This window comes from Lepidochelys kempii, chromosome 7 (genome assembly GCF_965140265.1).
Source record: "Lepidochelys kempii isolate rLepKem1 chromosome 7, rLepKem1.hap2, whole genome shotgun sequence".
NCBI classification, from domain to species: Eukaryota; Metazoa; Chordata; order Testudines; family Cheloniidae; genus Lepidochelys; species Lepidochelys kempii.
The window spans coordinates 79,231,363-79,258,394 of NC_133262.1; the positions used below are offsets into that span (position 1 = coordinate 79,231,363).

At 40.1% G+C, this 27,032-nt stretch overlaps 1 long non-coding RNA gene across 1 annotated transcript; it reads right to left on the reverse strand.

Annotated features, from left to right (window-relative positions):
* Positions 1–4,244: 4,244 nt before the first annotated feature.
* Positions 4,245–25,590, reverse strand: LOC140915336 (uncharacterized). Its single transcript, XR_012160136.1, has 3 exons — positions 25,506–25,590; positions 18,832–18,944; positions 4,245–6,827 (listed from the first exon to the last, which is right to left on the reverse strand). It is a non-coding gene; the product is annotated as an uncharacterized lncRNA (long non-coding RNA).
* Positions 25,591–27,032: the final 1,442 nt, after the last annotated feature.

Below are 27,032 nucleotides of genomic sequence, written 5' to 3' on the forward strand. Positions count from 1 at the left end.
ACTTGAAAATGCCATGAAAGAATTCCCAGTGCTGAGGAAGTACATGAAAATGTATCATCAAGGGCTTCCCCTTTGTTTGATTTCTACCCACCCACCCACTTACGCCTCACCCAATCTCTAGAGTTAGAAAATTAGTGTTGGAAATACAAGTAACTCTTGTCTGCTGTTTTTTCAACAGGAAAAACAATGCCCTGGGCAAAATACATAGGCATCTTTGTTAAGGCACCCATGTATTTTAGTATGTGTTTCTGAAGAGTAAAGTTGGTAGTCGATGGGCTTATGCAGCCATGTTCTTTTTAAAATAAATTACATTGGCTGTAAACTGGATATTTATTATGATCCTCTGCCTAGTCATCAACCAGGACAGAAGTGGATTAATTATTAATAGCAGATTTTAGTTAAAGTTAATTTGTTGTTGGTGGAACTAATTACACATTCCAGGTGTTCGTCAGTTTAATAAGACAACATGCAGCTATCAAATGTTTCAATGACAATGAGTATAATTAAACATGATTAAACTGTTAGGTTTACAAACACACAACTAACTAATTACAAATAATTAAATTTGCACAGGATTTATAGCATGCGTACCACAAAGTATTTATAATATGAGAAATTGCTTCACAAAAGAGTACATTATCACTTTTACAATAATATGCTATGCATGTAATAATATGCCAAAAATGTCACTGTTTTTTTCTAGGCCGTTAATCAACTTGTCAAAAATTGTAGTGTGGAATATTGAAATAATTATTTCAGAAAATGTAAAACTAGATAAATTTCCTCATGCATGTCAGAAAATGAAGTGAAGCTAATTAACTGTAATTGGTGAATGAAGTCTGTTTTCTGTGAGCTGGAAACCCCCTGCAAATGATTAAACAGAACTGAAGCCTAATCTGAATGGATTGCAAGAAAAAGTTCACAGTTGTTTAAATTATGGGACTAATCTTGCAGCCCTGAATCTGGAGAGGCTCGGCTCGGTGAGAGTCAGGGGTTTGCAGTGGAGGATTATGAGAACCACAGAAGATTTTGGTGGGTTTTGCAGAAGAGGAAGGAGCTTTGGAATAAGGTCTGTGGTTTGCATGGTGTATTTGATGAAGCCAAAGACCGGTTGCTCTTGTGAAGGAGAGAAGAAGGTCTAAACAGTTCTAAAGGTCTAAACTTTACAGCCATGCTACCATCATTTAGAAGAGAATAGGGCCAACATGCATTTGCAACCTCATAATAAACTAAATGTTTAGCATTTATTTTGTAGGTATGAAAGTATTGTATATCAAACCATGATTAAACCAAAATATTACACAGAAATCAATAACTAGGATCAAAGGTTCAACAACTAAAACTCATATCACATATGTATCCTGGCCATGGATTAAACCTAACCCCAGAAATGAAAGGCAAATGTGTTAAATAGTTGAGTGCTGTGAAATATTATAGGCATTGTACAGCTAGGTATAACTATCTATTGTGTTACTGAATGTACCCATTAGAGCCTAATATTACATTGATTTCAATGGAAAGGTAATGCACAACTGGTAGCACTACCAGTGAAATAGAATACCAGCTGTGAAAAGGTCACTCACTGAATAACTTGCTGAGTATCTGAATGCTAAGAGCAACATTTATAGTTTTATTTTGAATAGAGTTTCATTCACATTCATTCTCCCCATTGTATGGACTCCAAAAGTCAGTACACTGTAAATCTAGAAAAGGAGTACTTGGGGCACCTTAGAGACTAACCAATTTATTTGAGCATGAGCTTTGTGCAGGAAATGGCCCACCTTGATTATCATGCACATTGTGAAGAGAGTTGTCACTTTGGATGGGCTATTACCAGCAGGACAGTGAGTTTGTGTGTGGGGGAGTGGAGGGTGAGAAAACCTGGATTTGTGCTGGAAATGGCCCAACTTGATGATCACTTTAGATAAGCTATTACCAGCAGGACAGTGGAGTGGGAGGAGGTATTGTTTCATGATCTCTGTTTGTATATAATGTCTGCTGCAGTTTCCATGGTATGCATCCAATGAAGTGAGCTGTAGCTCACAAAAGCTCATGCTCAAATAAATTGGTTAGCCTCTAAGGTGCCACAAGTACTCCTTTTCTTTTTATAAATATAAAGGGAAGGGTAAACCCCTTTGAAATTCCTCCTGGCCAGGGAAAAGCTCCTCTCACCTGTAAAGGGTTAAGAAGCTAAAGGTAACCTCGCTGGCACCTGACCAAAATGACCAATGAGGAGACAAGATACTTTCAAAAGCTGGGAGGAGGGAGAGAAACAAAGGGTCTGTGTGTCTGTCTATATTCTGTCTTGGCCGGGGATAGACCAGGAATGGAGTCTTAGAACTTTTAGTAAGTAATCTAGCTAGGTACATGTTAGATTATGATTTCTTTAAATGGCTGAGAAAAGAACTGTGCTGAATAGAATAACTATTTCTGTCTGTGTATCTTTTTTGTAACTTAAGGTTTTGCGTAGAGGGGTTCTCTATGTTTTTGAATCTAATTACCCTGTAAGGTATCGACCATCCTGATTTTACAGGGGGGATTTCTTTATTTCTATTTACTTCTATTTTTATTAAAAGTCTTCTTGTAAGAAAACTGAATGCTTTTTCATTGTTCTCAGATCCAAGGGTTTGGGTCTGTGGCCACCTATGCAAATTGGTGAGGCTTTTTATCCAACATTTCCCAGGAAGGGGGGGGTGCAAGTGTTGGGAGGATTGTTCATTGTTCTTAAGATCCAAGGGTCTGGGTCTGTAGTCACCTAGGCAAATTGGTGAGGCTTTTTACCAAACCTTGTCCAGGAAGTGGGGTGCAAGGCTTTGGGAAGTATTTTGGGGGGAAAGACGTGTCCAAACAGCTCTTCCCCAGTAACCAGTATTAGTTTGGTGGTGGTAGCGGCCAATCCCAGGACAAAGGGTGGAATATTTTGTACCTTGGGGAAGTTTTGACCTAAGCTGGTAAAGATAAGCTTAGGAGGTTTTTCATGCAGGTCCCCACATCTGTACCCTAGAGTTCAGCGTGGGGGAGGAACCTTGACAATGTGAATAGCCCCACTGACTTTTATTCATATCCTTAAAGTGAAGCAGTGTCTTAAGTTCTTTGACTGTGGATATGTGGACATGAAGCAACTAGTTAATAAGAAACACAGTTGTGCTGCACACCAAGGATTTTGATAGCAAACTCATGGGCACGTTTATTCTGGAGACACTTCTAGTCATGCTTGATAAATGGCAGATTGCTGGATACATTATCAGTGTGGCCCCCTGAGACAATGGAACCAACATAATAAAAGCTTTTAAGTCTTGAGGTATGCCAAACAGACACTGAAGTTCTGTATTGTAACCTGCTAGGTCATTTCTGGGCACTTTTCCCACCCAGTTTAACTTCTAGCCAGTAGTGGGCTCCATAATCCCTTAACCTCAGGAATGAGAATTAATATCCTTAGGTCAGAGTGGACCAGGCAGAGGAGGGAGGCTGGAGGCACAGCCTGGAAGCAGGCTATGGAGGGAGTGCTGGATAACAGGCAGCCAGGAAAGCTGACCAGAGACACATCCTGTTGCTTGCAGGTGGTCAGCAGTAGCTACAATAGCATACCAAGTAGTGGCCTGCAGGCAGGACGACATTGTGGAAGGGTTGCAATTGTACTCTTACCTTCCCAGCCCTGCACTGGGCTGCCTTTAGTGGCCGAGTTAGAAACTGTTATTTCTTTTTTGTGCTGTTACTTAAAACAATGTTGCCTAGGCTGTTTGCAGCTCTCATTTCTGGCAACTCTAGTAAAGAAACACTCTTGGTTACTGAAGTGTGTGAGTGTTCTTGGGAACTAACAAAGGGCTGGAGCCTGAACAGTGTAGCGCTTTGGGCATCAACAGTACTTGCCTCCAAGGCTGTGGTACATCAAACATGCTACCAGATACCTAGGGCCTAGAATACCACAACACTCTCAGCCATACTCTGCCCTGGGGTCAGTTACAGTACCCAGGGTGCAATAGTGGAACATCTCTTGAAGGTAAACTTGACTGGTCTCAGCAGGAAGTTGCTGGGCCCCTTAAGACATTCTTCAGCAAGAAGAAGAAAACAACTGAGCTTTTAGAACAGGAGGCTATTAACTTCCTGAAATTTCATAGATGTTTTCTTTATCTCCAATCTTGAGCTGTTGAAAGTGAATACTGTACAGTAGAATTTATGGTTATATTATTAGCCATAAAATTATATTTGTGAACACCATCAGCAAAGAAGAAGAAATTTGCTTTCAGGAAATGCTAATTTTATTTGTGGAAAAAAATGTCTAATAGGATCTTTCTCCTTATATATAACCCTATTACATTCTCCCCAATCTCACTGAATAATAAACTGGTGAAATTGTCTGACGATTAATTGAGAGTATTTAGGGAATCTTATTGTCCTCTTTTAAGTGATTGTCCGCATTCATGTCACTCATGGGCTCTGTGCATGTGAGTTAAGATTCTTTTGGCCAGCAGTGTCTGTTTGGGCCATGAGGAAGTTGCTATGTTTTCAGTTCTTCAGAATCCAAATGGAGGTCCTGGAAACAATCATCTAACACAAGTTATTGGGATTTCAGAGAACATATTTTGTTTCAGAAGCACCATGTGTCATTATTTCCAAAATGAAAATTTAATGGAATTTCTGTTGTTGGAAATTTTGAAATGTTGAAATTTCCCACAGAAGGCAAATTCTGTGTTTCGATTAGTTGTAATAATGAGCTGTGCAATAGCAGGACAGATGAAGCCCTTTACACCTTAGAAGATTCTGTGGCCCACAAGATAGATGATGGATATTGACCCAGTGAAGAACTTGATTTGTCAGAATGTTAAAAGCCAAATTTATGACCTTTTCAAGGTTTTTGGTTCTCAGGATTTTGCTGAACATAAGGCCTTTCTGATTCATTCCTCATCCAATGATAAGGCATCTTAGAGAGGGCAGGAAACGTTGTGTGTGGAAATGTTGGGTTATAGTATCACGTCACATGTGTGACCCCAAGTCTATAAGGGGAGTTTCCGTTTTTGTTAGTGTTCATTTTGCAACAAAAAAAAGGAAAAAGTTTGCTATTTTTGAAGAGCAAATTTTGCTTCAGCAATTCATGTTCCTTCAGTTGAAATATGGATTGATGAATTGATTTTGGTTTTCCAACTAAAAATATTATTTGTATGTATGTATCATAGAATCATAGAAATGTAGGGCTGGGAGGGACCTCAAGAAGTCATCAAGTCCAGCCCTCGGCACTGAGGCAGGACAAAGTAAATCTAGACCAACCAGATGTTTGTCTAACCTGTTCTTAAAAACCTCCATTGATGGGGGTTCCACAACCTCCCTTGAAAGCCTATTCCAAAGCTTAACCACCCTTATAGTTGGAAAGTTTTTCCTAATATCTAACCAAAATCTCCCTTGCTGCAGATTAAGCTCGTTATTGCTTGTCTTACATTGAGTGGACATGGAGAGCAATTGACCACTGTCCTTTTTATAACAGCCATATTTGAAGACTGTTATGAGGTCCCCCCCTCAGTCTTCTTTTCTCTAGACTGAAGATGCCCAGTTTTTTCATCTTTCTTCATAGCTCAGGTTTTCTAAACTTTTTATCATTTTTGTTGCTCTCCTTTGGACTCTCTCTAATTTGTCCACATTTTTCCTAAACTGGGGTGCCCAGAATTGGACACAGTACTCCAGCTGTGAGGCCTCATCAATGCCTAATAGAGCACGACAATGATCTCCTATGTCTTACACATGACATTCCTATTAATACACTCCAGAATTATATTAGCCTTTTTCACAGGTGCAGCACATTGTTGTGCCACTATGGTGAGACCGTTTTTTTCCCATTTATGTATGGCATGACATAATTTGCATTTTTTATGTGCTAAGTGAAAAATACCAGTTTCCCATGGTGAATGTAAAACATTTACTGTGAAAGAACCTATCAGCCTGTGTACTTGTTTTTCCAATTTGAAAATATGGTGGTAGACTGGGGTAATGACATGATTCATATATTATGAACTTGTTGCTCAAGAATTTCAACGTTTTGTGCTGAGTAAAATTGTGTTTGTGCAAAAATGTGGCAATATATCTGAATATCTGAGATCACAATTCAGCTTGTATCGAAGAAGTACATGGACTGACAAAACATGTCTGTCTGTCTATCTATCTATCCAGGTATTTACATGGTTGCTATCACTGTAGTATCTGAATTGATTAATCTGAATTCAAATTAATTGACTTTATTTCTGGAAATGAGAACAGAATATTTTTGTAATAGTGTTTGATGATCGACTTGCTACTTCAGGTTACAACAATAAATTATATTGGTGATTTTGATGAATACTTTCAGCTAGACAATAAAACATTCTATAACATAAAACCATGAAAGGATCATGTTATGGGATTTGTAAATAAAAGTCAAAGAGTTTGAAACATGGCTTTCAGAAACTCTATGGTTTGGATAGGCTTGATTTTTACTTTTGTTTTGCTGCTTTCAATATGAAATCGCTGTTCTCTTCTCACTTCACATTCCTTGCTATTCTTGGCTTAGAGCTTCACCTACTGTGTGATTCACAGTTATAATAACTTGTATATGCCTTCATGTGAGACAGCTTGATTCATGTTCTTCATCCTTCTCATTACAGTACACAATTCCCTTTTTCTTTCTTCCCATAAGGAGAAGTAAAACGGAAATCAGATTTGGAAAAGGATTATACTGAATGCCTACTGTTGTATCTCATAAGCAACAAAAGCTTTTTTCTGAAAGATGAGGAGACGATTTCTGGTTCATTGTACATACTGAGTAGTGGAACAAGTACACAGAGGTCACAGTGATTGGATTCCTGGAAAAGGAATAAAAAGTTAAAATTATATTTTCCATGCACCGAACCAAAATCCATCCAGAAATACATTGAAAACATAGAAAATGAACACTGAGTTAAAAGAATAAACCTCAAGAACACAAAAAGTAAAATGCAAGAAAAATTGATATTATGTAAGAATAGATCTATTAAAAATGTATTATCCATTTACCAAATTACAATACATTACCTAAAACAGAAGAATCCTCTTAAATGAATGAATAGCAAAACCCTCAAAGCCTTGATGCAAGTTTAACTATTAGCCAATTTCAATTATACCCAACATGTCCAGCTAACTGGAAATTCTTTAAGAAACTGGGAAAGAGGAATAGCAGGCCCTACACTTTCTTTTGTCATTTTATAGTGGGCCTGATCTTGCTCCCAGTGAAGTCAAAGAGGCGTTTTGCCATTGATTTAAATGGCACTTGGATTCAGTCTTATATGTAGAGAAAATGTGCTTTGCTAGTTTATTCCCAAAATAATGAATCACATAGAATTACTTTCATCCTTATTTTTGTCCTTTTCTTTGCAGCTAAAATGCTCTAGCAATTATTTTTAAAAAGTAATGAAGTTCTGAGTAACTCACTGATATTTTTTCCATTTATTCTCAGCCTCTTACAAATAAGAAGGAAAAAAACCCACAATTATTTCTTGTCAGCCTGTGCTGGACACAGATTCAACATTATGCTAATTTTTATTTAAAAATTTCTTGAGGTAAATGGATTTTTTTTTTCACATTCTATGTCTGGCATAGAAACATGGGTGATGAAATTATATGAATTATCTGAAAGACTTATTCCTTTTCTGCTGTATAATCTTATCATTCATCAATTTGTCTCCCTACCATATCAGGGATCTTATCATATCACCTCTAAAACAAACATTTAAAAAAATCCTACTGAAATGTGTCTGACTTCTTGTATTTTAGCCAGTGTTGTCATAATAAACTTAAACATAATAACTTCTTTAAAAATTTCCCTACTCTGTGGTATCCTGATAAAAACCATAAGTTTTCTACTAGTCAGAATTCATTAGCAAGTACACCATACTTGCCAGAAAAATTACTTTTCCTCTAACAACCGCCCTCCCCAGCTGTCCTTCCCTTCCCCTTCCTTTACCCCTTATGATTTGAGAGACATTAACAGGCCACTTCATCTTGAATGGCCCCTTGAAATATGTAACTAGTAACTACTTATGCTAAAAAATCTGTGCTACCTTGTATTTAGCTGTGGTATTCTGAGTACATTTCCCAGACTTGAAGAAGGGCTTTGTGTAAGCTCAAAAGCTTTTCTCTTTCACCAGCAGAAGTTGGTCCAATCAAAGATATTACCTCACCCACCTTGTCTCTTTAATTTTCCTTCTACTAGCATCTTTATATACATCATGTAGTGTTCAACTTGATGCACTGGATGGCACTAAGTTTCCAAAAACCACCAGACTTTATGTGCTCTTAACTTGAAAATCTGCTTTCTTGTCAGAATTATGCAAGACGTTGCTGCAAATGTAATTTGTAAAATTCTAATTGCAGTCCACCCTTTCAGGACTTACACGTACTTCTTCTTTTGTAATTTTTAAAATTCCTATACTTTCCTTCATCTTTCTTTTCTTCCTAACATAGTTATAGAACCTCTTCTTATTGCCTTTTATGTCACTTGCTAGGTATAACTATTTTGTACCTTAGCCTTTCTGATTTTGTACCTACCTGCTCGTAACATTCTTTTGTACTTATCCTTAGCAATTTGTCTATGTTTCTACTTTTTGTAGGATTCCCTTGGGATTTTCAGGTCATTAAAAACCTCCTGATGCAGCCATATTAGCATCTTACAGTTCTTCCTATTTCTTTTGCATCAGGATAGTTTGCTGTTGTTCCTTTAATATTGTCTCTGTGAGAAACTGCCAGCTCCCTTGAACTCTTGTTTCCCTTTAGATTTGCTTCCCATGGGACCTTACTTACCAGTTTTCTGAGTTTGTTAAAGTCTGCTTTTTTTTTTGAAGTCCACTGTCCTTGTTCTGCTGCTCTCACCCCTTCCTTTGCTTAGAATAATGAAATCTATCATTTCAACAGCAAGTCGACCCCAGTACATTATGTTGTTGCTTCATGCATCTAAAGATAGCTAGTGCCCCTTAGGTAAGCTACAGAGTGTGAGGAGAACTAACTCCTATGTATGGGTATGTCTACACTGCAGCTGGGAGCATGCTTCCTGGCATGGATGGAGAGAAGTATGCTAGCTCTGCCTGGGTACAAGCCACTGCCCATGCTGCCACAAGCTGCATTGCTATTTTGAGTGTTAGTTTGAGCAGAGCTAGCGTGAGTCTGTCTACTCACACTTTGAAACACCCTTCTAACTGCAGTGTAGACATAATAAATGCCAACACATTAATCACTGTATTTATTATTGAGAACCATTCCTGCTTCCACAAAAACAACGAGGAGTCTTTAAGGTGCCACCAGACTCCTCGTTGTTTTTGTGGATACAGACTAACACAGTTACCCCTCTGATTCCTGCTTCCCTACTGCTGGAGTGAAGGTTTTTAGAAATGAGGAAGCAGGGCTGACTTAAGAAAACAAGTGCCAGTAGTGTTACCATAAAGGCATTATATTTTAAGAATGTTGTTTCCCTAATTATTCCGAATACATGGCAACAAGCATAGAATCTTTTTGCAGCTTGATTTGATTGCAACATCTAGATGAGTGGCTAAGCATTAGAGAAACACAGTGGTCCAGTGGTTGGGCACTGAACTAGGACAAAAGAGACTTGGGTTCTATTCTTTTCTTTGCTTTGTGACCTTGGGCAAGCTTCTGTTCCTTCCCTGCCAATCTACCCCACCTGTTTTATCTATTTAGACTGTAACGTACCTCCCAGCATTTCAACTCGTTAAAGCAGGAAGCAGTACCACTCAGGTTTGACCTGGCCACCACTCTGTAAATGGAGATAGAGGGGTGGCCAGACCAAACCAGAGTGGCACTGAGACCCTGTGTGCCAGGTGGCAATGCCACTTGATCTAAGGGCCCTCTCAAATGGGAGGCCTGGGGCAAACTGCCCCCCAGATGTCCCTGAACATGGGAAATGCCCTGCTTTAACTGGAACAGGAGGTTTTGGGGGAAATCCAGAACATCTGGGAGGTGTGCTGTAAGCTTTTTGAGGCAGGCATTGTCTGTCTCTCACTGTGTTTGTACAGTGTCTAGCACAGTGGAGCCCTGGAGTCTTTGGACTCTACCATAATAAACTAAATTATAATACCTGAAGAGCAAATTAGAACATTGTTTCTGCCATGGTTGTAAAATACTCACATGGAGAAAAAAAATTTCTGACTAATGCCTATGGTGACATGCTTCCAGTCACACTAGCTTGCATTTCAGATATAGCACAGAATAACAATGATTTGAGATACAGCATCAAATCTTGATAAAGTTGCTTGTCTACCTTCTGATTTAGAAAAGTAGGAGAGTGGTGGTGATTATAATAAACAAAATAGACAGTAGTTGGGGAAAACAGGAATTAACTCCATTCCAAAATGCTTTATTAAATATGATTCCAAATGCCAGAATATTAATGACATATTAATATAAATAAATATGCACTGCATATTTCTGAAATGTCATGTTACTTATGTGTTTGAAAACCTGACAGCATCTTCTCTTCATGGGCTCAGATTCTATGCTGCTCTGTTGCAAAAAAATAAAAAAGAAGATCTGGAGATCTGTGTTGAAAGAGGTCTGAGGAAAAGTTAGTGGAATCTTTAAAAAACACAAAGCAAAACACTAAACTGTAATATATAATCACAGAGAGTGGATCAGAATGAAACATTTTGAGATTGCATTGATGCTGACTTTAGCTGGAATAACGTGAGCTTTTCAGCAGCTGCATGTATGTAATCACAGAAGAGGTGTGTGGTAACATATAGTTTTTCACATGTGTCAGCAATCAAAATGGAAATTGTAGCATACAGGAATATTATATGGATTTGGATGCTGAACTCACTGCTTGTCCGTAAAGCAATGAATGGATTACATGGACACATAAGTTCTTACCAGATAACCTTTTCCTGATATTATTCATGCTCTGTAAAGTGGTAATGATCTGTGCTGTAGCATGAAGGTCCCAGGAATGCCTGTCAAAGCTGAAGGCATAAAAATGTGGAGATTTTATGCAAATTACTCAAAATGCTAATTTGCAAATCTGAATATGTACTGCCTTATTTACAGAAGCAACAGCAAATATTCTGATTGCTGGAACTTAAGCCTGCCAAGGCTACAGTGTGGCATGAGCTTCAGGAACATAAGATTTGCTATGCTTCTGGCAGGCTTTTTGGGCTATCTCCCTGCCTTTGTTCTTCAGAAAACTTTGATGGGTGTCAGGAATCAGGGCTTGCAATAGAGTCAGTCTGGAAGCAGGCTCTGCAGCAGAGCCAATCTCTGGGCAATTTAACAAGCGCAGCTGGTCTGTAGTAGGTTGCCTGACAGGCTATACTGCCTGATTGGTTAGAAGTGTCAGCAGATCAGGTTTTAAGCCCAGAAGCAGCAATGTAGTAGCTACTCTAAACATTTGCCTATGGCTGTGGTAGCCCTTGTGTCTGTTTGTTCTCAGCCCTGTGCCTACCTTGGCTTACCCTTGCTTTGCTCCAGGTAACCTGGATTCTGATGTTCAGCTCCAATTCCTGACTTCTGACTTTGGCTCTGATCCTGGCCCTGGGCTCTGATTCCTAATCCTTGGCTTTGACCTTTGGCTCTGGCACTGATTCCTGACTCCTGCAGTAGCCAGTAGGTATTACTACCCACATCCTTGTCTCTGACAGTGGTTGCTCCAACCTTTGAGTGGGTGGAAGGCTGGGGTGGTGTTGCTAGCCTCTAGTGCCAGTTGCTCCTTTCTTTGGTCTGTGAGGGGTGGTCTGGCAGGGAGACTGGTCCCTTGCTGGGTGTCTAGCTCTGGTTGCACCCTGGTTTGTGGGATGAGCTCTATCTGCTTTCCCCTGGTTATTGCTCCTAGGCATGGGTGAGAGATGGTGCTCTAGCCATAGCTCCAAGCTATAGCTAACTGTGAGATGATGTGCTTGAAAGGCCAGTGTTTTTCAGCCTTCTCAGGTTGTCAATCTCTTATTCAAAGTCAAAACACTTTTGTGACCTGTTTATACTTGCTATAAAAATAAGAGTAAAAACTGTACCCATGATAAGTCTATACAATTTATTTGTGTGGGTGTTTTGAAAGGTTGACGGAGAACATATGGCCTTGAAGGATAAGAGTGTGTGGGGTATAGAGAAGTCAGACTTCCTTTGATTTAAATAGTAATAATAATTTCTGTTCTATCCAGCTCCCCCCCCCCATTACTTTCTGTGACCCTCTGGAGTTGCAACCTGCTAGGTGAGGAAACGATGTTCTGGACTACATCTTTTTGGGTAGAGCCCTCCTGGATGGGTCTCTATGGTTGGAGTCCTGGAGGACCAACCTGGTAAATCCCGATTAGAGTAGCCATAACCATAGTTATTCAGACTAGCATATCTTCTCTGCTCCCCAAATCAGGCTTAATATTCAGTGACAGGGGTAATTCAGGGAGCAGCTGAACCCAGGAGCCGCCCAGCCACAATGGAGCCTGCATTGGTCTGGTGCCAGGTTCTAGTCCTGCGGCTGAACAAAGCAAGGGGCTGTTAGGCTTGCTGTGATGCAAAGTAGAATCTAGGTGTATTTTGATAACTGTCCAGATGTGGAATGACCCTGGGCAAGTTCCCTCCAGAAAATTCATATAAAGGGCCAGAGTATTGAGGAGAAGACAAATGGGCACGCCCCACAGACTGCTTACTCAGAGAGGCCAGTTAGCTGAAGATCCAGATCAAATGCACTATATATAGTGTACATTATCCTTTATAGCCTGGTTTGTAAAAATATACTGTCAACAACAACCTATGTGGATAAGTATGAGATGTATTACTGACCACAACTGTTCAAGACTCAGGTCATAATATTGGCTTAAAAATCATGAGATCTTAAAAATGATACATTTTGGGTTCTCTTTGTTTGCCTTCTAGTTTTTGAGCCTAGAGTGTAGCATTCATAGATTGTCAAGCTTTTCCTTGTAACCAAAGACTACTTAAAAATGAAAGCTGAGATTCTCTTTTAATCATGTGATTCCATGGACTGGGGCTTTTAGAAAAACACTAAATATTGTGATACTCCCGGTAAGACAGTTGGTAACCTTGGCTTTAACAAAAAGATACAGGTTTTGACTCTGCTCTCACACTGGTATTATACCATTCTATCACCATTGCCTGCAATAGTATTACTCCTGATATACAGTGAGGTAAATGAGAGCAGAGTCTGGCTCCTTGTATTCTCCTGTGTAATGTAGATATTAAATGAGGTACAACACTTACATTGGAACTGACAATCGTGGCAATAGCTTTATTTAAGTTGTTACCACAGTTTTGTAATGGAGGGTTTATAGTTAGTGTGTTTGAAACGGTTTCTCAATTTACGGTGTCTAGGGCTCTGAAATGGAAACTCTTAATGAGAAAACACTGTTTTTTATGAGAGCTGCAGGTGGCAGCAAGGGCTAAGATATCAGAAAGTATGTGTTTCATTCCCTTTCGCCAGATTGGCTTTGCAGATTGCAATTTTTTTAATGTCGGTGCAAAACTTTTGTTAAAGCCCAAAATTGTGTATTTTTAAGGACTTGACAACTCCTCTTGAGTGGAGAGTAACACATTTCCAGTAATTTTAATAACATTCCATTGCTCACTTCTGAATGCACAGCACTGTCAGGGTTTGTTTTTTTTGGTAAACCTTTACAGCATTGGCACAATACTAGAAACATTCATTAAACTTTTATCCAGTTAGAACAAATAAAAAGTAAGGGGTTAAGGAAATCTTTATATTTAACACATCAAAACATTATGTCCATTTGACTTTGTGAATTGGTTTAACTAACATTTTGTCAAAGTTCAAAATTCTATGTTAGAGAAAAACATTGAACAAGATTTAGATAACTAGAAAAATTAATACTTGTAATACAGGACTTTTTACAATATAATAGTGATTAAAGACTAAAGATTTGTCTACATGGTGGGGTAATAGTGCACCTTAGAAATCGCATGCCTTTAGTGTACCTAATGTGTTGTGTATTAATTGGTGTGTGTAGACCCTGCTGGTGCACACTTTTAGTATTGTATAATTTCAGTCTCTTTTCCCCTAAGCAGTTATATCTGCCAACATTCGCTTTATCTAAAAATAAACAGATAGATCTGAGCTTGGGTAAATCAGTGTACCTCCAAAACATAACTGCCAATTAACGTGCTCAAGATCTGGGTCCTTGCAGCCTGCAATAAACCTAGACTTAACATACATTAAGCTATTTACAGAAGTGTTTGGTGAGACTACAATAACTGTGGACAATTTTATACAGTGTATATCCCTATTAACTGCACTGCTTGTGTAGAAAGAGGATGTTTAAAACTCAGTTAATGTGATCTGTTTGACCATACCTGTTTTGTGTGTGTGATATATTCTTTCTAGATTGTCAGGATGTTTTCATTCCTCAAAAAGGTCTAGTCTTGATCTGATTTAAACACTTCCATTCCCCTGTGTGTGCACCAATATGGTGTATTAAGAGTCTCATAACTATCATTAGTGGACTTAGCAAAAGTAATACACGTATTACTGTTGAATATTGACAGTTGAATACTGTCTGACAACTTTCTCATCCTGACTTCTGCCAACAATTGCATTTTGAAAATTACTTCTATTTTTTTTTTTATAGTCAGCCATTCTCTCCTAACTCAGATAAGTGCTGGAGATTGATCTTTGTATTAAATATTGTATCAAATGCTACACAGTAGCTGGTTCAGAAGGATGAAAGCTACTTATTTTTGACTTTTAAAGTGGAATTTTTTTAAACTAGGAATATTTTGTTAGGATTTCAGACTGCATTTGGGCTCCATTCTCACAGAAGAAAGATAAATGCTACTAAAAAATTATATTCTGATTATAGAAATGAATACTGAAATTGTATTGCAATAGTTGAAAGGAGTAAGTTCCCTTATTTGGCAAGTAACACCAACAAACTATAGGAAACAACAAAGCAGTTGACACTTCAGAATACAAATTAAAACACAACTAGTAGCTCACCACCCGTTCCAGGTATTCATTGATCACAAACTGGAGTGCCTGCATAGCATGAAAACATTAAACCACTGGCAGTTCTGGTGGAAAGTATTTTCTCCTAATTTTTCTCAAGATGCCACACCACAAAACCTGTGGCCTCCTCCAGGCCTTGGGCACCCTATCTCATCCCTGGACAGCCATCACCACAGACTTCATTGTAGAATTACCAGAGTCTAACAAATTTACAACAATTTTGACTGTATTGAACCACTTCATTCCCTGTACAGGTCTCCTCTGCCCTCACTGGGGAAATGTCCCAGCTATGGATTAGCCATGAAGTCCATCTCCATAGCCTTCTGGAGTGCATTACCTCTGATCAGGGGTCCCAAATTTTGGCCCAATTCTGGCATGGGGCTCTGCACATGCCTTTCCTCCACTTATCATCCCCAGGCCAACAGCCAAATGGACATGACCAATCTGGGGGGGCGGGAGGAGGGGATAACTCAGTGGTTTGAGCATTGGCCTGCTAAACCCAGGGTTATGAGTTCAATCCTTGAGGGGGCCATTTAGAGATCTGGGCAAAAATCAGGGATTGGTCCTGCTTTGAGCAGTTGGTTGGACTGGATGACCTCCTGAGGTCCCTTCCAACCATGATATTCTATGAACCAGATCCTCAAGCAGTATCTACAATGGTGTATCAATCATCACCAGGATGATTGGTCCTTGTTTCTCCCTTACGGGGAGTTTGCGTATAAGAATGCAGACCATACATCCATGGGTCAAAACCCCACCCCCTTTAAAAAAAACAAACAGATATAGCTTCCACCCACAACTACCATGTTCTCTCTGAAGCTGGCTGCCTGACACCTAGTGTGGCAGATTCCTCACCTTTTTCCTGGGTCTGGTGAAACACTTTGAAAAGGTGAGAACAGACCACAAACAGTACATGGATCAACATCAACAGCAAGGTCTCACCTATTCAGTGGGGAAAAGTATGGCTCTGCACCTCCATATGCAGACCCACTGATACCCTGGATTTTCAGTTCCTAGGATCCAGCAACAGATCAACCCAATCCCTTTGAACTGCAACTACTCTAATCTCTGAAGATTGACCAATGTTTCAGGCATCACTTCTGAAACCTGACATGAAAATCCCTTTCCCATGCAGGACCCATGGGATAAGAGGGAAGATCATTTCATGGATTGAGAACTGGTTAAAAGACAGGGAACAAAGTGTAGGAATAAATGGTAAATTTTCAGAATGGAGAGGGGTAACTAGTGGTGTTTCCCAAGGGTCAGTCCTAGGACCAATCCTATTCAACTTAATTCATAAATGATCTGGAGAAAGGGGTAAAGAGTGAGGTGGCAAAGTTTGCAGATGATACTAAACTGCTCAAGATAGTTAAGACCAAAGCAGACTGTGAAGAACTTCAGAAAGATCTCACAAAACTAAGTGATTGGGCAACACAATGGCAAATGAAATTTCATGTGGATAAATGTAAAGTAATGCACATTGGAAAAAACAACCCCAACTATACATACAATATGATGGGGGCTAATTTAGCTACAACTAATCAGGAGAAAGATCTTGGAGTCATTGTGGATAGTTCTCTGAAGACGTCCACACAGTGTACAGCGGCAGTCAAAAAAGCAAACAGGATGTTAGGAATCATTAAAAAAGGGATAGAGAATATCTTATTGCCCTTATATAAATCCATGGTACACCCACATCTTGAATACTGCATACAGATGTGGTCCCCTCATCTCAAAAAAGATATACTGGCATTAGAAAAGGTTCAGAAAAGGGCAACTAAAATCAGATGAAGTGAGCTGTAGCTCACGAAAGCTTATGCTCAAATAAATTTGTTCGTCTCTAAGGTGCCACAAGTCCTCCTTTTCTTTTTGTGGATACAGACTAACATGGCTGCTACTCTGAAACCTAAAATGATTAGGGCAGTGGTTTCCAAACTGGGGTTCACAAAATGTTACAGGGTGTTTTGGGGAGGGAGGGGGATGTGAATTCCCTAATGGTGGACAGAGCTGTCCATAGGGACCCCAGGCAGCACGGGGCCAGCAGCAGACTTCCAAGAGCTAAACCAATCAAAGCAAGCACAGGAGGAGGAGCCTGAGGAGATTTAAACTTCAAGACTCATAAGAAATGGAAAAGGAGGTGGATATTTTTTGATGTTTTTAAAATTAAATTGGCAGCTAGTATTGTTTTTAAAATTATTATGAAGAACATGTTTAAGTTTTGTTGTAACGTGCGTTGAGCAGTCTAGGCAAACAAGACCTGAATGCTTGTGTAGGAGGAACTGTTTGAGTTGGCTTCTTAAATACCTTGATGCTGTTTCACATAGGAGCCTTGTCTTGTAACAGGCTTATTCAAAGTGATATGAAAGTGAGATCTTGGAAGAGTGTTGCTGTTTTCATAATGTAATAAAAATATTGTAGTGATAAATAATTAATAATAGTGTGTAATAAGCATGTCATAAAAACAAATTTTATATTTCCAAGATCACTGCTTTTATAATTTATATTCAGGTAAAGGAGAAAATCCCTGGAAATATTCATTTTTAGGAAGGGGTTCGCAAGACTTGACATTTTAGTGAAAGGGTTCACAGGTTGTTAAAATTTGGGAGCCACTGGATTAGGGGTTTGGAACAGGTCCCATATGAGGAGAGATTAAAGAGGCTAGGACTTTTCAGCTTGGAAAAGAGGAGACTAAGGGGGGATATGATAGAGGTATATACAATCATGAGTGGTGTGGAGAAAGTGAATAAGGAAAAGTTATTTACTTTTCCAATAATATAAGAACTAGGGGCCACCAAATGAAATTAATGGATAGCAGGTTTAAAACAAATAAAAGGAAGTTGTTCTTCACTCAGCACACAGTCAACCTGTGGAACTCCTTGCCTGAGGACGTTGTGAAGGCTAGGACTATAACAAGGTTTAAAAGAGAACTGGATAAATTCATGGAGATTAAGTCCATTAGTGGCTATTAGCCAGGATGGGTAAGGAATGGTGTCCCTCGCCCCTGTTTGTCAGAGGGTGGAACTGGTTGGAAGGGGAGAGATTACTAGATCATTACCTGTTCGGTTCACTCCCTCTGGGGCACCTGGCATTGGCCACTGTCAGTAGACAGGATACTGGGCTGGATGGACCTTTGGTCTGACCCAGTATGGCCATTCTTATGTTCTTATGACCCAGCCATCGCCTCCTCCAGCTCAGGTACAGGGTTGTGCTTTACAAGGTCCTGGACTCTGAACGAAGTACCACAACCTCCCCTGTTTATCAGCTGGGAGGGATATGGTTCTGAGGAGTACACCTGGGAGCCATTGGAAAAATGTACAAGTGTTCCATAGGAAGCACCCCAAAATTCCAGTCCAACACTTTTCAGCAGGTGCCCCACAGGTCTCCAAACCCTGGTCCAGAAGGCTCTTAGGAGCCAATATGTTTCAACCTGCCACCCAGTAACCTGGTAACAGTCACCAGAACTCAAAGCTCAACTTCAGGAGAGGACTCCAGTCCTGGGATCTGATTGATTCTTTACTTCTATGTAAACCAAACAGAGGTCCAGGAAGTCATCCGTGCAACTGGCCTTCCCTGTGCTACCTGATTTTGACTTCTTAGTATCCTGACCTGGCCTCCCTCATGACACTTGACTCCCAGTTGCCCTCTGGCCTATCTTGGGCTCTCAAGTTCTGCCAGCCAGACCTGGCCTGACTCCAGACTCCCACTCTGTCTGCTAGTTTAGACTGCTCACGTTCTGGTTGTGAAAGGGTCACATTAGAGTCCACTGCACTAGGCCTCAGGCAGCCTCTTTGTTTTCTTGGGTAAGATACCTAAATCTGAAATATGTAGGTATAGCCTGAGTTCTGTTCATACTTACTTACCTTCCAGATTAGGTGCCAGCTGTGATAGGGATGTCCTGCAGTCTCTCTTTAATTAGAACTCCTACTCCCACCTCCATGTTTGAGAACTGTGTGTCAGTCATTTAGCGTGGAATCTGTGTGGACAATCATGCAAAGAAAGCATGTTTGCTTACCCTACAGCAACTGAGGTTCTTTGAGATGTGCTATCTATGCAGATTGCATAACCTGCATACCAATTTGGAGTCTTATCCACTTGGGATTCTTATTGCCAAAGGAACTAAGTGGTGGTTGAGGCCACCCTGCCCCACCCTCTGCTACAGTGGTTATGAGGGCACATTAGGGTGCTGGCACAACAACAATGGATGTTGCTATCCAAAAAGATTATGGAGAACCTAGGATGGTATCTGTGTAAACAACACATCCAAGAATCACAGTTGCAAGGTAAGTAAAATATTTTTGGATGAAATGAGCATTTTCTAATGAAAACATTTAATCAAATTTCTAGTTAGCTGTAGTAAATTTTTCCCCCTTCATCTCCTAGGCAAGATCGGTGCTCTAGGAATTATTGTGAGTTTTCTGAGCCCCTTACACAGGGCAGTAGCTGAATACCACAATCTAGCCCTCTATTACCCTCCTGACCTAAAGTTCTCCATTGTCCCTTTTATTTTATTCCTGTGTCTGACTGAAATAGCTGGAAATGTCCTTGCAGCAAAGCTTTGTTTAAAATGAACTAAAAAGTTTCTTGTAAAATAGCTTTTGCCAATTCTAGTTATCCAATAAATTGTGCTGTGTGGGGTCACTCTAGGTTCTTTTATGATTTCCTCTTCACTGGTGGTATTGTTTCATTAATGCTGTAGTAGCCAGCCTGGTGTCTTAAATGGTAACAACCTGTATAATAACCTTAGTCCTCTCATTCAGTGGGCAATCAGAGACAGAACACTGAGGACAAGATGTTCTTGTCCTAGCACAGGAGAATAGGTCACAAGATGTTGATCTTATGCCCTACCTGTCAGGCAGCTATAAAATGCATTATAGCACCCTGAGAAAGCGCAGGCGGTTGGCCTAAGTATAAGCCTGCTAAAGAGGGGGAGGAAACAGACAAGATTAATGCCCTCTCTGAGAAAACTATAATACAACTGTTTCATACTCTTCCATTGTTAAACTCCATTTCACAGCTCTCTGCAGATATATGGCTTTTTTCAAAGTTCACTGAAGTTAGTGGGAGTCTTGCCTTCAATGGACTTTAGATCTGGTTTCTTAATGCCTACATTCCTTCATGATGGGGCCCATTCCTGAAGTTCTTAATTACACAAAATGCTGATTTTAACTTTCATGCGAGTTTTTGGCCTGAATAAAGATTGCATTGCTGAGCTTTCTAGCACTTTACACAATGTGGTAAAGATAATACAGGGTACATGGCTCCATTTCCTGTGGCCTGTGAATGCTAAATTCAGCCTCCTTGTGAGTACACATTATGATACAATCTATAATTACATGACAAACTTTTTTATTTTTATTTTATTTTTTCTCCAGGCCCCCTGCCTCATTCAATGCACAATGTGAACCTGCTCTGGGGATGAATTAAGGCTCTGTAGTGAAGGAGGATATTGTCTGTAGGATCCCGGCCTCATTTGTTGCAAGAAGCTGGAAGATAAGTAGTGAATAAGTCAGGGGACTGCAGGAAGAGAAAGCAGCGTCTCATGGTGTCACAGAGTGTGGGGGAATCAAGGCCCTGTACCCCCCCCACTTCCTGAGATTCACCGTAACTTGCAGCCAGCCAGTAAAACAGAAGGTTTATTAGATGACAGGAACACAGTCCAAAACAGAGCTTGTAGGTACACACAACAGGCCCCCCTCAGTCTGGTCCATCTTGGGGAGCAGGGAGCCTAGATCCCTGCTCTGGGTCTCCCCCTGTTTCGCTAGCCAGCTCCAAACTGAAACCCCCTCCAGCCACACTTCCACCCACCCACCCCCCAGCTCCTCCTCCAGCCTTTGTCCAGTTTCCTGGGCAAAAGGTGTCACCTGGCCCCAACCCCCTCCTGGGCTCAGGTTACATACTCAGGTATCCTCCGTCAAGTGAAGTCACACCCTGATATCCCATCACCAATGCAGACAGTACCAGTAAAACTCCCTGCAACATCCCCAGGTCAATCCTCCCCACTCCCTACTCTGTCACACATGGTTAAAACACTGGAGAACTGACTCCTCTCTACCTGTGCCCCAGAGATCCTGTGAAGTGCTGGACAAATCACTTACCATTAATTTGGGTTGTGTTCTGAATTTTCAAGATGTTCAACTTGAAACCCTGGGTCCAGATTTGCAGAAGTGTTAATCACTCACCAAGGCAGTTGAAATCCATGGGAGCTGTGCTTAGCATTATATAGCTCTTTGTACACAGAAAAAAAATCAGGTCCCAGGTATCTCAGGCACCCAGAATTAGCCGATACTCTGTGCCTCAGCTCCCCATTTGTAACATGAGGATAACAGTCTCTCACCTCACAGGGGAACTATAGTAATGAGTACCATAGAAAAGCCCACGAGGACATCATTTAAATCCTGCTCTGAAGATAGAATTAGTGGGTGTCACACTGAATGAGGAGAAAACAAAATATTGAATAGCTGGTCATTGAGTGAGTGCTGTCCAAGCTGTGCACTAAAGATATATGTTTCCAGTTCAAGGAGCTCTGATTGAGAGAGCTTACTAAAAATAGAAGTGTAGTCACAGTGGCAAGAGTGGAGGGAGGGGCTAGCTGCCCAAGTATGTATGAAGTATAGACATATCCTAAATATGGTAGGGACCTGGCGGAGGGAGGGAAAATAACATGAAAGACTGCATTCATGATGGTACAAGGGGCTGAATTAAGGTTGCTCAGGCAACCTTAACTCGGGCATTTTCCTAACTTGTAAGTGCTTGACTTTACTACCTTTTTATGACATTGTTTTAATAGGATTTATGTGTAATTTCATAGGTTTTTAAAAAAAACAAACTGAAAAGACAAATTCTATCATGTGGCTGTCACATTCTGGGGTGAAATTTGGACCAGTAAGAGGTTGTGTCACCACTTGTATTATAATCCTAAGTGCCCCAAAATGCTTCTGCTACTTGTGGCTCTCTGCTGGAGCATACAGCCAGCATGCACTTCATGTTCTGTGTGCTGTACGGCTTGGATGCAAGGTGGTTGAATCCAACTATCTTGCTAACAATTATCACGGACACACTTTTTTGTCTTGACTAGACTTGGTTAATGAAACCAGGTGCCTCCAACATGTCCCCAGTCCTGAACTTCCCCAGACCATGTGCTCTGCAATGTCCAGTCCTGTTTCAACTCAGAACAATAAGATCCATTTACTCCTTTAAGGAGACACAACCCCACAGCTTACCACATTAACTGGAGCTGACACTTGCTTTCGCACAAACACAGCACTGTTGGTTTAGATTAACAGTACATACTTTTCACCATAGTATTATTGACTGGCAAGTTATTAGTTTTCAAATGATACCTCACAAGGTATATTCTGTACAAAAATATTAGAATAGTGTGTAGGGTGCTTTGAGTCACAGAGATCCTATTGGCCCCCACAAGATTCATCAGCAAGGTTGGAAACTTTCAGATCCATGACAGCACTCTGCTGCTTGAACAAATGGAGTAACCATGAGGTTGTCATGCTTTGTCTGGACAGGTGATGCCAGCCCCACCCATAATATCTTGTCCTGTTCAAAAATAATTGAATAGATTTTGTTTTCCTCCAACTGCTGCTTTAAAAACTGGAGATATTATTCCTTGGCAACCTGGATCAACTGTCTAAAGGCACATATGGACTTGCTATTTACACCGTGGGAGTGACAACTCAATCCTTAAGCAAGTCTTCGATCCACTCACCAGATGAGCCTGGGACTCTGCTTCCACTTCAAAGGATTCACCCAGATTGTCTAACTCCCTCCTTGTTCCCTTTTTCCCTTCAGGGAAAATTTTAAAATGTGTATTCAGTGAGTTTCCTTAGCAACTTATGTGATCAAGTATAATATTCCTCTGGCATATGCCTGTTAAATTTCACTGCACCTGTAACAGATATGTGAAGTAAATTAAAATGAGCCGTTCCTTAACATTTATTTTCTTGAACGTGAAAGATACTGATTTTGTTCCAAATGTCTGCACTGCATACTATACAGCAGTGAACAAAGATAACATTTGGAGAGAAAAATGGCCTTATAAAGACAAGTAGATTGTCAAGACAAGACTATTTAAATAAATATAAAATGTCACCTTTGTCTATAAATTGCAATGTCTGACTAGTGCTGTAGTTTTGTCTTTCATTCTGTACAGAAACAAGTACATTTAACACTGTATTTTAAATGTGTTGGCATTTATTCATTCAGACATGTTTACTAGAGTCATTAGAAGTCAGATTAGGTTTGATGCTCACTGCCCTTTAAAGCAGGCCCCAAAACAAAAGGCAAAACATGTATCTCAAATGTCAAGCATAACAGATCTCTCACTTACTAGTCAGGATTTCAGGATGTGCATTTACAAAAAAAATTCTGATAGGGATTAAAGAGATAAAACTTCAGAAAATGTAACTGTCTCTTAGGAGACATTCTTTTGTATCCAGACAATGGTAATTCTTCAATTTATAGTGTTAGAAAATAGAACAAAAATGAATGTGGCTAAGTTAAAATGGGAAAATATTATATTTTTTATGTATCAGCAGATAAACTGCCTAGGGTAAGTTTTATATTATTGATTGTGTTTAAATGGGATCCTCATTTCTAGTAAAATAGTAAATACAAGTTTCTGTTTTCAGCTCCTAAACTTCTCTGAATTTGGATATTTTTGAAGTTTTAGCTATTTCATCTGGATAAACATTTCCTTTAAGTATTTTCATGTGTTCTGTATGATTTTTGTGTTTACATAGAGAAATGAGAAAATAATTCCCTAAAAAGGGGCATGGTTTGGGATGGCCTATAAGGGACGCTCATTCAAAGAGCCCAGCTCTAGTAGTTGTTGATGTGGCTTAGGCAGAAAAGAGATACCATAGCTGAAGTGAATACTACCTGTAGTAGCTTCCTATTTTTGTGAAGAAACTAGGAAGACAGATGAGGTAAAGAGTAGGTCAAACATGGACAGTGTGCGGACAGCTCATCCTGCACAGGGATTGGTTCCTGCAAAGTAACCAAGCAAATCGAAAAATGTAATGCATTGTATATAATTGCAACAATGTGCAATGCATACAAAGGTAGAGGGTGTCTGTATTACTTTGGAGCTGTGATTGTACCTTACACCCACCCATCCCACGAGTCTAATTAACTCAGTGTAGTGTTGCTGTATGCCAAATAAAGATCTCAGTTACAGTCTGGAGTCACAATGAGTTCTAGAGAAGCTGAGTGGAAAAGCAGTCTCAGAGGGAATCTCAACAGAGTGGTGCTGTGACTAGACCTCTAATGTACAGACCCAATGTAAATATTAGCACTTAAAAACACTGGGACACATTATGCATGTGAATGGAGCCTTCCATTTGTAGATCTCCCTAAGATCACATGGAAGGGGATGTTTAGCCAGCTATGAAACATTCTTTCAATCTTACCCTAAACCTTTTGGAGAGCATAGAAGCTGTACCATAGCGTCAGATAAGCACATGCAATTCCAGGTCTCTGCAGTCATAGGTATTGCACACTATGCTGCCCATCACTGTTTGAGTCCAAGAATAGTATTGGGGAAAGTATTCTGGTGGCAAGTGACCCTTTGCCCAAAACTTGAGCTAAGTTTAAACCTCAGAACTGAAAAAGTTCAGAATATTTTTATTACTTTTCACTTTCACTAGCCTTTCTGCTTCTGAGTAACATCAGAAATATAATTACCGAAATCCCTCAAAAATGGGCACTCTAGTGGTATGCAATACTTGTGGCCCAGCTAGAAGCAGAAACTATGGTAACAGCCTTCATAGAAGAAATGCTATTGCTATCAGACTTTCAGCCCAGTTTCTCATCAAAATCTCTATGGGCCAGATCTGTTTAAAGATCTGAACAATTGGGTGAAACTGAATCTTTTGAGGATCATTCTTCATCAGTGCCAAAGTAAGAATACACATACCCCCACATTCTGTGATGACTGCAAGTCAGTCTTAAAGCTTTCAGAGCCTGACTATTGATCTGCATCCTTGTCAGGGTCCCTCCCCACTCTGAACTCTAGGGTACAGATGAGAGACCCCCTAAGCTTATTTCTACCGGCTTAGGCTAAAAACTCCCCAAGGCACAAATTCTCCCTTGTACCTTGGATTAGGTAATGCTGCCGCCTCCAAGTGATTTAGACAAACTCAGGAAAAGGACCACTTGGAGTTCCTACTCCTCCCTAATATCCGCCAAGGCGCCACACCCCCTTTCCTGGGGAGGCTTGAGAATAAACAAGATGAGCACAGACCAACCTTGGGTTTTTTTAGGACACTAAAGAAAAAACCCAATCAGATTCTAAAAGAAACAGAACTTTATTATAAAAATAAAAAAGGATAGAAGTACCTCTGTAAAATTAGAATGGAAGATAATCTTACAGGGCAATCAGATTAAAAAACACAGAGGATTTCCCTCTGTGCCAAACTTTAAAGTTACAAAAAGAAAACCAGGAATACACCTTCCTCCCAGCACAAAGAAAATCACAAGCCAAAACAAAAATAAGCGAATGCATTCCCTTGCTAGTACTTACTAATTCTAATGGAGTTGGATTGCTTGCTTCCTTGATCTGTGTCCGGCAAGCACACAGAACAGACAGACCAAAAGCCTCCCTCCCCCGCCCCCCAAGATTTGAAAGTATCTTGTCCCCTTATTGGTCCTTTTGGTCAGGTGCCAGCCAGGTAACCTGAGCTTCTTAACGCTTTATAGGTAAAAGGATATTGTGCCTCTGACTGGGAGGGATTTTATAGTACTAGATACAGGAAGGTTGTTAACCTTCCCTTTATATTTATGACAATCCTGTTAACAAAAATTGAACTTCAGGGAGAGACTTGAGCTAACCATTTACTAGATGACCTAAATATTTCAGCGCAATAATTGACAAAGAAAAAAAGACTCTGCCATGGAGAAGTTCAGGATCCCGAAAGTGTCAGACAATATTGTGGTGAATTCGAAGGATGCTTGGGTAACTTTTTTTTTTTCTAGTGACAGGCTCAGCCACTGTGTTTACAGAATGGTGCATCATTCATTACTCCAGCACTCTGATGAGAATAGGAATGCTAAATATTTTCAAACTTCTGAGTGTGGCATCAGGAGGACTCTCTTCTGACTAGCAAAAGGTGGCCAGATGCTGCCATTGCAATGCGCCGTGTCACTTTTTCCCTGTCATTTGACTGAGTTATGGGGAGACTCACTTGGTGCCTTCTCCCTTAAGCATCAATGTGTATGAGAGAAGTAGATTTCTTTTTGCATTTGGCTGAATAAAGCTGAGTCCTTTTGGTACAGCATTTGTGTGTTCCCATTTGATTTGTCTTTAATGAAACATGAAAAGTCATCCACAAACAAGCCTTTTTTTGTCCATGAAACAGAAATATCAAAAGTTAGCAACTATAACATTACCTGTGAGAACACAGTTCATAAGTCTGCTAGTGAGGGCTGTACACACTGTCTCTCATCCTTTCTGCAATCAGTGCCTGAATCGCCGTCAGTAATTTCATTGAGCTCACCACTCTTCACAAAGAAATATTGACAATTCCTCATTAAGATTAGTAATGAATTGTGATCTATTTAGCTGGGTGTAAAGTCCATATGAGCGTATCCCCAAATTTTACTAGCTCTCTATGGCCAGTAGAACTTCCACAATGGCACTCATTACCTCCTTGGACAGCTGCCTGTTTTTCTTTTTCAGGGGACAAAATAACTGCTAACCCATTTTTTTCACATTAGGTTCAACTGAAACAGGACAAATAGCTACAGTAATTCCATGATGATCAACACAGTGACTACAAAAACACCAAGGAGGCCAGTGGCACCTTAAAAACTAGCAGATTTGTTTGGGCATAAGCTTTTGTGGGTAAAAAACCCACTTCTTCAGCTGCAACCCTCTTCTTCGTGCATCAGAAGAAGTGGATTTTTTACCCACGAAAGCTTATGCCCAAATAAATCTGTTAGTCTTTAAGGTGCCACGGACTCCTCGTTGTTTGTGTGAATACAGGCTAACATGGCTATCCTCTGATACTTAACACAGTGACTCAATCTCAGGCCCTGTAAGGATTGCTCT